The following is a 13830-nucleotide window of genomic DNA, read 5'->3' as shown; positions in this document are numbered from 1 at the left end:
AAAAAAATAAAAAAGGAGCCAGGAATGGTGGCACATGCTTGTAATCCCAGCATTTGGGAGACTGAGACAGGAGGATGGTGGTCTGCAGGCAGCCTCAGATACTTAGTGAGGCCCTTTGCAACTCAGGGAGACTAAAAAGTAGGCCTGAGGGTGTAGCTCAGAGATAGAATGTCCCTGGGTCCCAGCCCCAGTACTGCAAATTAATTAATTAATTAATTAAAAAGCCTAGGGATGTAGCCCAGAGATATAGTGCCCCTCAATTCAATTCTTAGTCTCACACACACACACACACACACACACACACACACACACACACAAATAACGTCTTGGTAAAGTCAACTCTCTGGTCTCAGTTTCCTCAACTGTCTAATGAGGCACAATGATCAGCAGGTTTCCCAGCCTACTTGATCAGGAGAATTATCTAGGAATACTTTCAAGAGTCAGATTCCTCTGTAATTTTCTGATGTAAAGGATTTAGCCAGGCATGGTGGTTCACACCTATGTAGTCCCAGTTGCTTGAGAGACTGAAGACTAAGACTGAAGGATTGTTTGAGCCAGAATTTTGGGGCTCGCCTGAGCAACAGGAGACCCCGACTCAAAAGCACAAAACACAGCCGGGGCGCGGTGGGCACGCTTATAATCCCCGCGCTTGGGAGGCGGAGACAGGAGGATCGTGCTGGTTCAGAGCCAGCCATGCTGGCTTAAGAGACCCTGTTTCCAAATAAAAAATACAAAAATAGGTCTGGGAGTGTAGCCCGGAGGTAGAAGGGTTTCCAGGAACCCCAGTACCAAAAAAAAAAAAAAAAAAGCACAAAACAGAACAAAACCAAAAAAACTCTTGCCTGACACTCTAGTTTGTATTTTTAAGCAACTTTCTAGATGACCATGATGACCAGCCATAATTGGGAACCACTGGGCTAGATAACATCTAAAACCCTTTAGTGTTTAAAGCATTTGTTTACCTAACAATCATCTAACTTAGAAAACACTTCCATTGTACTAAAACCAATTTCTTATTAACGTTTAGGTATCATTTTCAGAAATCGCATGCTTGTTCATTTTGTTTTTTGCCAAAAATTAAGAACACTGCTTGGTTTTTTGTTTTCACCAAAATTTAAGAACACTATTTGGTATAAAATAGACTCTCAATAAACATTTATAAACGGATAAGTGGTTAGTTCTAGGTGGCTTAGAAATGAACATTTATTCATTATTCCTGGATATCTTAGTCCTCACATACATAGAGAAGAAATTCCTTTTGGACTTTGTCCGATTTACTGGAATATTGAGAATACTTCGTGGGATAATAGTATGTAAACCAAAGTTCATAGTCTTTTTAACTAATACTAAAGTGCTTGATAGTGAAGTCTCATTTTATCTTCTCTAGCAGGAACAAGTGAGATCTGTGTAAAGGTGTGCTATTCTCGAGGTGTTTTGTTGAGGGCTCCGCAGATTCATGATGCTGTCGTGTTTCTGTTCTTGCAGCTCCCCTTCCACAGCTCCCTAAACCTGTCCGTGTCTGTAAAATCAGTGCTTTAAAAAATCTTCACTGAAGCCGGGCGTGGTGGTGTGCGCCTGTAATCACATTGTGTGTGTGTGTGTGTGTGTGTGTGTGTGTGTGTGTGTGTATGTGTGTGGTACTTGGGGGTGGAACCCAGGGGCTTTCTACCTCAGGGCTACACCCCCCAGCCCTACTCTTCATAATTTATTTGGAAACAGGGTCTCAGATTACAGGTTCAAGGCCAGTCTCAGCAACTTAATATCTTGTTTCAAAATAAAAAATAAAGAGAACTGTGGGTGTAGCTCAGAGGTGGCATGCCTCTGGATTCAGTTCCCAATACCATAAAAAGACCCCCAAAAAATGTCTGCAGAAGATTTTTCTTGGCCTGAACTCTTTTGAAGGACCAATGTCCTTTTGGAAAACTAAAAGTCTGGGTTTCTAAAGGACTAGACTTCCAGGTGGAGAACCTGGGATATCGATTTAACTGTTTCTACCAACTATATAAAACTGATCAACCATATCACCTCTGGGCGCCTCAAATTAATTCCTCTTCTATAATGTGAATTTTATATTATTTCATGTACTATGATTCTTATAAATAATTAGGAGACTAAAAGTTTCAAATTGGTATCGTCAACTCTAAACCTGACTGTATCTCTGCTTATTACTTAGATTTCTTATTTGTTTTAATTCCTTCAGAAAGTCTTTTATATGCTACTTTGGTCTTCAGAATCACCTTGCTTATAAATTTAGAAACCGATCTCTGTAGACACCTGCACGTTTCAACACCAGATCATTTGTGCATGTGTATCGGTCTTTTTCTGTGACCTTTCAGAGAGGAAATAAACCGTCTCCCACCAGAGTGGGCCTAAATATGAGCTCGATTTTGTCATTTTCCTAAGAAAATATCGGCAACAATCACAAGTGGTGGTCTGGGTTAAGGATCGGCAAGCCCAAGGTGACTGACACACCTGGGGACATCATGCCGTGACCGGTCCTCCTGTGATGTTGAAGTAACCACCCTGCAAAGAATGATGTTTTTAATCTCCTTTTCATCACAGTTGCTTAACTGCAATATTGGTGCAAAGAAAATGAATACAATCTGTAGCCGTGCCACATCACGCAAAATCATATCGTCGATGCCATTTTTGCTATTCAAGGAGAAAATAAAGGACAGTAGTAGAAAAGTATTTTGTAGAATATCAAACCTATTTGCTCCATGACAATTTTTATTATGTATTTGTTCATTTGTTTATTTATGATACTGAGGATTGAACCCAGGGATATTCTATCTCCAGGCTATTCCACCAGCCGTTTTTAGTTTTTGTTTTGAAACAGAGTCTTGCTAGATCGCGGAGAATCTTGCTCTGTTGCTGAAGCCGTCCTAGAGCCCGCAGTCTTCCTGTGTCAGCCTCCTGAATGCTGGGGCTGCAGGCATGCACACCACACCCAATCAATCTTTAAATTTTTGTGGTTGATTTTTTTTTGAGAGGCATAAAAATACAAAATGGGATATAATGCAAGAAAGCTCACTCCTAAGTAAATTTTCTGCAAAACTCTCATATCACATCATGGAATTTTATGGCTTCCAGTGTAGCTCTTATGAGACCATTCTTAAGTTTTATTTTTTTCAGGTTAGTTATTATATCTAATTATCGCATTATTATCTTCCAGAACAGTTGACCATCGCATACCAAGAGTGACCTCAGGTCAATAAAAAAAAAGAAAGAAAAGACTTTCACTTTGGATCTTTTCCTGCTTTGGAAACACGAAAAATGGAAAACTGATCATCAAAGGTAAAAAGTTTTCCCTTCTCCTTATATAACACATTTCTACAGCTTCCTCTTTGGCCATCCTATGTGAAACCATCTTTTTAATAGTGTGTTACATTTGAGCAAAAATATTTCTGACTTGTAATTTCAGCCATATTAACAGGCCACTGAGTTTAAAGACCCTGTTTTTTTATTTTGGTTTTGTTTTGTTGGCCGTTTACTCCATTGTTACCTATACAAACTCGAACCATATGGAGTTTATATTTTAATCAATGTTATAATTATTATTATTAATATGGTTTCATTGCTACGTTGTAAGTATACATCATAATAAGGTTCAGAGTTATAGGAACATAATCCACACACCACGTGGTGCATTTATCTCACTTTTATCCCACCCCTTTCCCTCACCATCCCCATACGTGTTATTGAGATAATATTGATAATTTTTCATATGAACAAGAGTAATCTGCATTATTGTTAATGAAGAATGACATATCAGACAAATATCATTTTTATGAATGTGTAGACCAAAGTATGTGTGACAGGTTAAACGTGGAATTATGGAAGTAGATGGCACAGGATTGATTGGCTTTATTTTCTTCGCTGTAGAAAATCACGTTTATTGGCCCAGACATGTTCCGTGTGTTCTAGATGTGCTAAGAAGGCACTGGAAGCTTTTGAGTTTGCTCTCTACCTTCGCTCCTCTCAGTTCATTATGTGGTTTGCTGGGAAAGTACAAGAAAAGTCTTGACAATGTAGAAGTCAGATGCACCATAAAGTGATATTTTGTCAGAAGGAAATTATTTATTGTCCTTGTCTGGGTCACTTGCCCAACCAGGACAATGACTTGGGTATGGGAGTATGTTGGAAAGCTGATCCCAAGTGTCAAGAGTTAGAAGCAGAAAGTGAGAACTGGGGAAAAACACAGGTCAAAAGTGGGGGAACAAGTCCACTCCGGAGGATGGTGGATAGTGACTCCTGGAGACCTCCCGGGAGGGGCATGGCAGCCTCTGCCTGAAGGCTGTGATTCCAGAGGCTCATCCACTGCCTCTTGCCCCTGGATTGTGCATATCCACCCGTGACATGATGCCCACAGTTTTAAGCTGCCCTGACACCACAGGGCACAGAAAGCAGAAACCAAATGGTTGCTTGAGATAGACTCTAGGAAGGCAAGGAGAAAGTCAAGTGGGCACAGATACATGTGTCCCTGCAGCAGTGTCTTAAATCACAAGTGAGCCCAAGGTCATGATGCAGGCAATCCATACCACTTGCTACAATTGCTTTTGCTTTATTTGATTTTTAGGAGACTATGAGAGGTTTTTTTAGGAAAATTGGGGTACAGCTTACTGGAGGGCCATGATAAAGTGGTATGTTTCAGACAAAGGGTTTGTCAAGGTCCTCTTCTGGGAGTAGAAAGTGGTGGTGAGTTCTCTGTCATGGGTTTATTCACTCTGTAAACCCGTCCCCTACATGTTATGCAATCATAGAAGGAAACAGTCTCTTTGCACGCCACAGCTTAGCGCACCTACACTGTTTCCACCATGTTGGAAACCTTCCCCCAGGTGCCTAAGTGAAAGCCCAGGGTTGGGAGGTATCTAGAATGGCCATTGCAGCTGGGCGCTGAATGCACTGATCTCCTTATCACTTTAATGAGGGCTGGCTGGATCCTCTTTCCTATTCCTTCCCCTGCCCTGCTCATCTCTAGTCTAACGACCTAGCTTTCACCCCCACTTTGTGAGCCAGGGACCCTGAAGTCACTTAGGGAACAGGGGTGATGATCCATCTTCTGTAGCTTCTACAACTGCACGGGGAAGCTATGCAGACTGGCCAGGACCTCCCCCTTTACTTTCTGGCAGGGCAGAGCCTGCAGGGACCAGAGGACCTAGGAAGGCCTGTGCATCGGTCCTCATAGGATCTGGTGTGAGTTGTAGAAGGGTTGGTAGTTTGGCCTGAGTCTCATTTGAAATTTGATAGCCTGGAGCTGGATGCTTGCAGACTTCATAACCAAGTTTAGGAGACCAGAGCCATGAAGGGAAACCAAGATCAGGTCTCCTAAAAGAGAATCAACCCTGGACTGTCTTTCCCTCTCATTGTGATGCCTGACTTGTTAGCTTAGCCAGAACTAAAGTGACCTTTGGCAGGAGAGATGACCTAGTTCTTGAGGAAGACCAGAACTAGGAACTGATGGGAGAGTTACTTACCTACTTCCTTTCAAAAAGGCACCTTAAGCTGGGCACAGTGGCGCATGCTTGTAATTACAGCATTCAGGAGGCTGAGACAGGAGGATCAAGGTTTGCGGATAGCCTCAGCTACTTAGTGAGGCCCCGTGCAACTCAGTGAGACCCTGTTTCAAAATAAAGAATAAAAAAACTAGGGCTGGGGCATAGTTCAGAGGTAGAATGCCCCTGGGTTCCATCACGAATACTGCAAAAAAAATTAAAAATTTAAAAGGCACCGTAAATCTTCTGTGAGCTCACAGCTACACTCAAGTTTGGCTTTATCTTGAAATTCAAGGTTTTTCTTCTGTGGTCAAGGCTTAATTTTCATAGCATGGATCCAGCTAGCAACCCTGGTATATATTTATGTATGTATATATGCATGCATGTATGTATGTATGTAGGCATGTATTTACTTATTTTGGTACAAAGAGAAAAGTAACGGGAACCCACCAGGAGAGAATCAATTAGAATTTTGAAGAAGTGTCCTTCCAAGGCATAGCAAAGGCGTGGCCTCCACAGAGAGATGTTCCTTGGCTTCCTTCATCTCCTGCTTCTTGTCCATACCATGCATTGCTTGTTGGGATTCACGTAGGGGCATCACATAATGGTTAGGGCAGGTCTTTCTGTATCAAGCATCAGGTCACTATGTAAGAACTGCTTGCATATCACATTTTGAAAGGGTGAAGGTGGAGACAAGCCTTTGGAGTAATGCAAAGTCTGAGCGGAGCTTTGTGGAGAAGCTTAGCCAAGGTAGTGAAGTTCCTTAACAGAGCTGGCCTATGGTCCATTTAAAGTCTAGGTGGCCCCTTTCAACCTTACCAGAAGTCTGAGTTCTCCAAGAAGAATGGAGGAAGTATTTAAGTCCCGAGTTTTTGCCACCTGCTGGGGTGACTTGACATATAAATAGAGGTTACTGTTGGGCATGGTGGTGCACGCTTGTAATCCCCACGCTTGGGAGGTGGAAACAGGAGGATCACTCAGTTTCGAAGCCAGCCGCACTGGCTTCAGAGACCCTGTTTCCAAATAAAAAAATATAAAATAGGTCTGGGAGTGAAGCCCGGAGGCAGAAGGGCTTCCAGGAACCCCAGTACCACCAAAAAAAAAAAAAATAGAGGTTACTTATCACTCTGGAGGGATTATTTCAATTGGAATCAGGGAATAATATCCTTAGGTGGGGCATTGCATTGATACCCCCTGTGTACACTTTGTCCACGTGGGAAAGGCTTTTGCCTGGCCTGTAAAGGTGTCTATAAAAGTGAAAATGAATTTATAACTGCTGAAGAGGATAACTCATTGTTGGTCTTCGCCTGGATAAGAGCCCTTATGCTGAGCTGAACCAGCGGGGAAGGCTTGGTACCCTAGGGTTGTCTGATGATGGCATGTCTGATAAACTCTAATTTTAAAGAGTCTCTTACCTGTGAACAGTCTTTTATTTGTAGCTGGGGAGAGAAGAAGAAATGAGCTCCCAGAAATCAAGGTCTATTCCTCCCCAAAGAGAAGGCCAGAGCACTGAGACATCAGTAAAAAATTGGAGAGAGAACAAAATGTTCTCCCATAAATAGTGCAATGGGAGAGAGTCGTTTTCTGGACCTTCCAGGCACTCTGTGGCCTGGAAGGTTATAGCTAGAAAAAGACTCAAGAAGAAGAAGTCAGCACAGGGTGTACAGGTCCAGAATTTGAAGGAAATGAGGGGCTTCTACATGCCAGGTCTAGGGTCACCCTTTGATGGTGATCTCTGATAACTAGGGGCCCACAGGAGCGAAGGGCACTCTGAGTCCAGGGCCAGCGATGTGGGTCTGACCTACGGGCCCTTCTGTCAGCGCACCCTCTCCTCCCTTTGCATAGACAACAGAGTGCTCAGGGCCCTTGTCTCCTCCAGACCTCTCCTTTACCAGTACCCAGGCTTTCTACAGTGGCTGACAGCCTCCTCGGGGCAGCATTTGAAAACATAGTGTGTTCCTTCTAACTGAAATATTTCCAAAAAGGTGGTGGGGGGGGTTTGCATTGTGAAGTTACATCCAAATATCATAGAGTTCACCTCGTTCTTTCAGCCATAAATTTCCTATGTTCAGGATGATAACACGCAGCTTGTTCTGCCAGTATATTTAACAAATCATATAGCAAGATTCAAACTATGATGAAGATTGTGGAATGGTCAGCAACACTATAATGGTTATCTAGTCCTGTATTTATTATTCATTATATATTGTTTCCTATATGAGAACAGGCCTTTGTATACTCCCACCAAAATGTTATTTTATTATCTTTCCTATTTGGAAACGATCTGTGAACAGTGGCGGTATTTGTGTGAAAAGTACAACAAGATAATGACTGGCTGGGAATAATATTGAATAGATGATCAGCCAAATAAATAGAGTCAGGACCTTAAAGTGAACCATTTGGCAAGGGGATGGGGGAAGGTTGGTGTGGTTCTGGTCTGAGAACATAACACATTAAAATGAAGTTGAGTAAAAAGGCTGTGTGACCCAGAACATCACATGCTCAGAGGAAAAACATAAACAGTACACTCCAAGCAGCAGCTATTAAAAATAAAACAAGCAGACATCAACAAACATCTGAATTGATGAATACAGGCATGCGTTTAGTCAAAGTGGTGTGATTGGAAGGAGGAAGGAGAAAGGGGTAGAGAGGTTAACCAGGGAAACTGTGACAGATGGCAAGGCAGAAACACCAAAATAACAAAGAATCAAAGCTGGGGTGGAGAGAAGCCCATGTCAGTGGAGAGAGACTTCTCAGAACAAACCGTGCCCTGAGCACAGAATGAACTGAATGAATGGCCCTTTAATTTGAGAGGAGGCAAATTCCAGAATCACGGAAGAAGGATGAATTTGCCGTGTCTCACTGGTTTCCTCTCCATAGTTCCCTCGGCTCCCAATCTTCCTAAATAACCGCCCTAATCATACCTGCTCTTCTCAGAAAACATTCTTTGATTCACCAGTTCGCTGTTCTTTGTTGTTGTGACGCTGGGGATAGAACCCAGTTGCAGTCTATCTCGGAGTTCCACCCCCAGCTCTATTTTATTTTTTATTTTGAGACATGATCTTGGTGGCCACACACCTGCCATCCTCCTGCCTCAGCCTCCCAAGTACTAGGATTCCAGGCATGTGCTATCACCACACTGGACTTGTTTGCTGATCTCTATGGCCAGACATTTAAAGCCTCCATTCTAATTTTTCTGACTATTTTTATTCCTTGACTTTACTTTCTAAGAAATGGGATTTCTGTTATTCATCAAGCCTCCCACTGTTTTTGTGGGTTCCTGGTCCTCAGATATAGCCCAGGCTAAGATAAGGCCTCAAGCTTGTATCTCTAAGAAGTTCCCAGGTGACGCTGATCCTGACGGTCTAAGACTCTGAGAACCGTGCTGTGAATCATATGATCCCGCTGGTGCTCCAGCTGAAGTCAAGAAGCGATTGCAAAGAAAGGCTTCCGTGGCGGCATCACTGTTGTGAGACAAGGGGTTACTTTACAAGCAAGAATTTGAGTCTTATAGTCAAATACCGTATTTATGTATTGCGATACTAGGGCGTTCTACCTCCAGCCCATGTCCCTAACCCCTTATTTATTTTTATTTTTTATTTTTTTTTTTATTTTTTATTTTTGGTGGTCCTGGGGTTTCTGGAAGCCCTTCTACCTCCGGGCTACACTCCCAGACCTATTTTTACATTTTTATTTGGAAACAGGGTCTCTTAAGCCAGCGCGCGCGGCTGGCTTCGAACCTGCGCGATCCTCCTGTCTCCGCCTCCCAAGCGCGGGGATTACAAGCGTGCGCCACCACGCCCGGCTTTATTTTTTATTTTAAAGCAGGGTCTCACAAGGTTGCTGAGACTCTTGCTACAGGCTGAGGTTTCGTAAAACCTATGATCCTCCTATCTCAGCCGCCCAGGTACTGGGATTATATGTGTGTGCCACCATGCCCTGCTCAAATCCCATCTTAAGGTCATACAATTACCCACAATAAGTTATTGGATACATTTTTATTTTTTTAATTTTTATTAATGCATTATAGACATACATCTTTTTTTAGTTTTTTATTTTTATGTGGACCGTATTAAAAATGCCCTCTTCGCCCCTGCTTCCCCTTCTCCCCTCCCCAACAATGAGTGTCCAGGTTAAACATGCGATATTTATACTTACACATATTTGGATGTAGCCCCTCCATGAATCAACCTCACCCTTCTTCGTCTCCTACCCTTCCATTTCAGCTTTGCTGAGGTTTCCCCTCCATTATCTGGAGTCCCTCTGGTATCCCTAATAGTCCCTAGTTTGGGCATATCAGAGAAAACACATGTCCCTTCTCTTTCTGTGCTTGGCTGATCTCACTTAACATAATGTTCTCCAGGTCTTTCCATCTTCTTGCGAATGCCATGATTTTGTTCTTCTTTATAGCTGAGTAGAATTCCATTGTGTGTATTTCCCATAATTTTGCAGTCCATTCATCTGTTGATGGAGACCTAGGCTGATTACATTTTATGTAGGCTACTAATAAAATTATAAAAATTTTTATACTTTTATACCCTACTTTATTATAGACTTTGGAGGCCCATACATATTTGTTGGGTGGGTGAAAGAATATTGGGGCGAGTTTAGCAACTAAGAACTGGTTTTTAGCAAAAGACTTAACTCCTTACAAAGAAACTTGTCTGGTATGTGGTAAAGGGAGAAAGACTGATTTCCTTCATGTGGAAACCTCCTTAGGAGATCATATTCAATGTTTAAGACATTTTATCAGGTGGACTAAGTTTATTCAAAGTCTGAGCGTCTAGTATCAATAGAATTGTGTTGTTTAATAAGCAGAACTTTTCACGAAAGACCTTTTTCTATTTGATTGAGGACAATAGAGGAAATGTCACTTTTATCAAAACGAATTGTACATTTTATTTTATAAAAGAGCCACGGGATATGTGAAACCAGGAAATCACATCAATTTAATAAATTCCTTTGCAAATGTCTCTTCCTTGAGTTTGAATTTTGCAGCCGCAGCATCATTTGAACGCTTATTCACATTTAGGACAATTGTGCTCTCTGCTGTCTTCCTTTCTTGCATTCAAATGTGTTCATGGATCACGGTTGCAGCTTCTCTTTGCATCTTTTATCTGCGTACATCATTCCATGATTGACTTGGTAAATTTATCCTACTTTTCTTGCTAAAATAACTGTTTCTGCTGTTTGTTTTCTGCCCACTCGCTGATTTATTCCAGAAATTGGACTCGACGCCTACTTTTGAAGCTCAGTATGAAGCTTATTGTACATCTTTTAAAACCAATTTCCCACAATTTTTTTCTGTTATGTATTCTGTTGTGGGGTCGGCTTCAAAATGTGTCCATAAAAAAGTTCGTAATCATATATTAGCATAAACAATCACAACGAATGATTAACGTGAATGCTTAAAATTTTATTTTTATAATTTTATTTTATTAGTAGCCTACATTTGTCTCATGTTTCTCAATATGACTTCTATACTTACTTATTTAGTGTTGATAGGTGTGGAATATAAATTAATAGTATGGTGTTAGTTGCTGGGCGAAAAAGTTATTTCATAATTCACTTTAATAGTAGAAAATTAAAATTTTTATTTTATCTTATGGCCTGCCTAAAGCTAACACTTAAATATTAATGAAAGTCTGATCATCTTCGCTCCGACTTTCTCCTCCCTATGATGTTTGGACTCAGCTGGGTCCCTTGGCCTCACCTACTCAGATGTTAGGAGAATGCTTTGGTCCTTCTGCCATCTTGACGCCCACGGAGGCTGAACCAGGCTTCTAAAAGGCGTATACACGTGGTAAGCTGCGTGGTGCGGGTCTCTCTTTGTTAGAGATAAGTGGGAGTGAGGATGGGGGAGTGGGGAGTGTCTAAAGTCAAAAGGAGCACCGGGCTCCTCTTTGACTTGAAAGTGTGCCTGAGATAAAGCTAAGTTGTTTGGCCAAGAGCCTTGCTTGTGTGTGAAGCCAGCAAAGAGCAGCAGAGCGCCCCCTGTTGGCACGTCCCAGCAACCTGGGGAAAGCTAACTCAAGGCTCCTGCCAAGTTCTTGCTAAGGTCATTAGATAAAGAGTCTGTGTGATGCTTTTCCCCTCAGTATTAAACTAATGAATAAATAAATGAAAGTGCATTCATGTGCTTGTATTTTTGTTTTTTAAAAAATAGAAAAGATAGCCGAGCGTGGTGGCGCACGCTTGTAATCCCCGCGCTTGGGAGGCAAAGACAGGAGGATCACGCTGGTTCGAAGCCAGCCCCGCTGGCTTAAGACACCCTGTTTCCAAAAATTAAAAAGTATAAAACAGGTCTGGGAGTGTAGCCTGGAGGTAGAAGGGCTTCCAGGAATCCCAGTACCACCAAAACTATATATATATATATATATATATATATATATATATATATATATGAATAAAAATAAGGATTTAGAATAAATCAGCCCTGAGATTCATTCCAATGTCTTGTGTTACAATCATAGGGTGCAGGTCATATGAAATGTCACCTAAAAACAAGGACAGTAAGTCAAATAATAATACATATTTGGAGGTAAAACTGAAAGGCCTGGTTTAGATACAGAGATATTTGGCTTTAAACCCCAACTTCTTTATTTATTAAAAGGCTTGAGTTTAAAGATAATGCCACACCACTCTTTAACTTGCCACCATCGACAAAATGAAAGCAGTGTTTTCTAATTAGCAGCAAGGCTGCTTTAAAGACTACAGGCAATTCATCAACAATCTGGCACTTGGAGGAAGCTGAACATACATACATCTAAAGATCTGTTCAGGCCTCAAAGCTGACCAGAATCCCAAACAAGATTTTAGAGGTTAACAGAGACTCTCCTTGGATATAATTCTACAAGGCTCAGAAATTTCACTCGGGACTCTAAAAGACAAACACAGTTTAGAAAATCTATCCATAGTTGAGTCATTGGAGTCTTCAATGGCTAATGAGAAAATTGTGCGTAGTTTTTCATCTAGACAGGATACCTCTGTTTCTGTCCTTTGCTAGTGATTGCACATACCAAGAGAAACCCTTTTTATCTTGAGTGACTCCTTCAACGTCAAGCATAGAGTTTGCAAATCGCATTCTGTCTTCTGTTTTGTAATTTAACCACAGCTTGGGCAGGAATTCAAGATGGCTCAAGGTATATGTTTATCCTAAACTCTTGATTTATATCTGATTCTAGTGTATCCAAAATTATTCCTTTTTCCCCTTTGTCTCCAAAACAGAACAATCTGCCTGATGTAGCTTTATATCCAGACGGAAAAGAAATCAAACTTTGATCAATAGATGATTCATTTGATACGGATTTGTGCAGATACTGAACATTTTTCTGCGCTTTTGAGGCTGAATTGTTACTTTGCTATTTGTTAAACTCAATACCTTGTCAGCAGAAATCAGAGCTGCCTACATAATAAAGTTTTGGTGTAATATTTCATCAGTCTTAGGAGAGAATCGAATCCTGTTGCCTTTTTTCCATTTCAATATTCCATAAATCTGCTGTACATGAATGTGCTTTGAGATAAATCTTAGTATTTTACTGTTTCATCCTTTTTATGTCAAAAATAATTTAAAGCAGAGATGTTTGTGCTATTTGAGTACCTTGATTATTTCAGACATCTGCAAGATAACTAAAATCTAATTGTGGAATGCTATGTTTATTTGTCATGCCTCAGAGATATGTCACCATCAAGATGAAAATCATACTGATGAGGCCATGCCAGGCCTTGCGAGATAAAAATAGATAAATAAGTAGTTGGGTGGGTGGATGGATGGATGGATGGATGGATGGATGGATGTGCGTGGTGATGGCAGTAATGTTTATTTGGATAATTTGATCATTCCCAATAGCATAGTTATTTCTAAATAGACCAGTCATTGCTGGTATTTATACATTTTGATGACATGAACTATTAAGTACTCTCTAAAAGGAATAGAAACATTATTTTTGTACAATATAAGTTGGAAAATAGATTACAGTGAAGCTTATCGCAACTCATATTTTTGAATATTTGTTTAAATTATTAGAATATCCAAGGATAACATTTACTATGTGGTACAAAGTTGAAGCTTGACAAGAATTATAAGAAAAATAGGGAAGGCTTTATTTTTTCTGGTTGGGTTTATTTCATTCTTGCTGAATTCTCCACATGTACTTGAAGTCTTCACATAAAATACCTTATTTATTTAAAATCCATTTTAGAGAAACATTGATTCCCTGTTAAGCAACAGTGTTCATTCTGGGATTCCTTTACATTCCTGATATAATCAGGGAAGTAAAAATCACATACATTTGTCAAAATAATCATGATGATACACAGCGCCCATCTCTCTGGT

Source organism: Muscardinus avellanarius (assembly GCF_963383645.1).
Source record: "Muscardinus avellanarius genome assembly, chromosome: 17".
NCBI lineage: Eukaryota > Metazoa > Chordata > Mammalia > Rodentia > Gliridae > Muscardinus > Muscardinus avellanarius.
Note: the sequence above shows the minus strand (reverse complement) of the source record.